Source organism: Capricornis sumatraensis, chromosome 21 (assembly GCF_032405125.1).
Source record: "Capricornis sumatraensis isolate serow.1 chromosome 21, serow.2, whole genome shotgun sequence".
NCBI lineage: Eukaryota > Metazoa > Chordata > Mammalia > Artiodactyla > Bovidae > Capricornis > Capricornis sumatraensis.
The window spans coordinates 37,016,142-37,018,713 of record NC_091089.1 but is presented as its reverse complement, the minus strand read 5'-3'; positions in this window follow the sequence as shown (position 1 = coordinate 37,018,713).

Sequence of the window (2,572 nt, the reverse complement as noted above, 5' to 3'; positions counted from 1 at the left end):
TGGATGATTCCTAGCTGGTTTGGGATCAAAGAATTAAATGAGTGACGTTTTGGAGGGTCTGTTCCTTTTATTCCATTTTAATTTTTCCCCCAGCTTTATTGAGATATAATTTGATGTCTAACAGTGTATAAGTTTAAGCTGTTCAATGTGAGGAACATACGCATTGCAAAATGATTACTGCAACATGGTTAGTTAACACCATCATCTCATATAACTGCCTTTTTTTTTTTTATTGTGGTGAGAACACTTAAGATCTGCTCTCTTAGCCACTTTCAAGTGTACAATAGAGTATTGTTAACTGTGGTCACCATGCTGTACATTGGATCCTTAGAACTTACTCATTTTAATGAGGGTTGCCGGTTCAGTAGAAAATACAGGCATTTAAGGATACCTTTCTCCAAACAACTTGAAATCTTAAGGAAAAACAAGGCACACAGAAGTTAGAAGAGATGTAGTGGGTGTAGGAGGAGATCAGAGGAAAGACATAATAGAGACAGCAGGAGCAGTCTGAGAAAGCTTCCCAGCTGAGCGGCAATAAGCCAGTAAATTTAAACTCGGCAAAGGTCACAATACATAAATGTATGAACAAGGGCCTGGAAGAAACACACCAAACTGTTTATTGGATTGAGTATGGGAGGTATTAAAGGGGACAGTTGATTCTGATTGCATCCAATAGAAGATGACTAGCATTACTTGTATAAGCAGTGGTGTGCTGTATTAACACATATATGTGGAATCTAGGAAAACGGTACAGATGAACCTGTTTGAATGGCAGAAAAGGGACGCAGACCCAGAGAACTGACATGTGGCATGGAGGGTGAGGATGAATTGGGAGGCTGAGAATGACATATATACACTACCATGTCTAAGATAGATGGCTGGTGGAAACCTGCTACACAGTGCAGGGACCTCAGCTTGTTCCTCTGTGATGATCTAGAGGCGTGGGCTTGAGGGTGGGGTGGGAGGGAGGTCCCAGAAGGAGGGAGGAGATCATATGTTTGCCTAAGGCTGATTCACTTCCTTGTACAGCAGAAACTAACACAGCATTGTGAAGCAACTATACTGTGATTTTTTAAGAAACGTTTAAGAAGCAACTTTCTCCAAAGGAAAAAAAAAGGTTATACTGTCGTGTTGTTTTATCACAGTGTTTTCCATGGTGTAAATACTTCCCCTAAGGAAGTGGCTCAAATGGTAAAGAATCTGCCTACAATGCAGAAAATTTGGGTTCGATCCCTGGGTTGGGAAGATCCTCTGGAGAAGGAAATGGAAGTCTACGCCAGTATTCTTGTCTGGAGAATTCCATGGACAGAGGAGCCTGGCCAGCTACAGTCTGTGGAGTCGCAAAGAGCTGGACAGGAGTGAGCAACTAACATTTTCACTTTCAGGGCTAATTTCAAGCAACCAAAGTCAAGGCAACTAGCTCACAAATTCTTGGAAATTAAACAATTCAAGCAATTGTTATGTGCCAGGCTCTGAGTCAAGGGCTGGGGAGTGATGCAGAAAAGATTATGATGCAATGCTCGTCCGCCAGACAACAGAAATACAGTGGGGGCGCTGGAACAGGAACTAGAGGAAGAGGAGATTAGCTCTGGCGAGGTGTGGGGAAGGAGGAGACCCAGAGTAGTTCCTTGCATGAGCTTTGAAAGATGGAATAACAATTAGAGAGCAAGAGGGAAGGCCCCAAAGCATGGAAGCATATGATGCATTCTGCGAATTGAAGATTGCTCACTTTGCACAAGATTATTGGCACCCAATGTAGACTGAGGCCAGAACAGAGGGTTGGGGCTGTATTATCAAAGGTGATGAATTTCACTGGTTAGTAATGTGAGCTACTAACAATTTTTGAGAGGCTTCAAGCAATAACTGATGGCAGCATGGAGACTACACTGTAAGAGAGAGCAGAGGATTGTGCTAACATGCATGCTCAGCCGTGTCTGCCTCTCTGTGACCCCATGCACTGTAGCCCGCAGGCTCCTCTGTCCATGGGTTTCTCCAGGCAAGAATACTGGAGTGGGTTGCCATTTCCTTCTCCAGGGGCTCTTCCTGACCCAGGGATTGACTCCTGCATTGGCAGGTGGATTTTTTACCCCTGCTGCCACCTGGGAAGCCCCAAAAGAGAGCAGAGCAATGTATGAAACAGGATCCAATGAGGGCTTCAATTAAGGCAATACAGTAGAGATAGAAATAGCACAGACCCAAGAAGCATTTACGAGGAAGAATTAACAGGACAATGAAGTGAGGGGAATTAACAGACAATGAATTAACAGGCTGAAGTGAGTGGAGGAGATCGGTTGCATGAAGGTAATACCTGCTGCTGCTGCTGCTAAGTCGCTTCAGTCATGTCCGACTCTGGGACTCTGAAAAATGATCACTCAGCCTCCTGTGGGAATGAATGACTTCATCAACAAAGAAAAGAAGCATTTTTAACAGACTATAAAGGTTAGGAGTTGGTAGCCCAATTGGTTGTTTAGTGGACTTTCCTGGTGGTTCAGTGGTAAAAAACCCGCCTGCCAATGCAGGAGACTTGGGTTCAATCCCTAGGTTGGGAAGACCCCTTGGAGAAGGACATGGC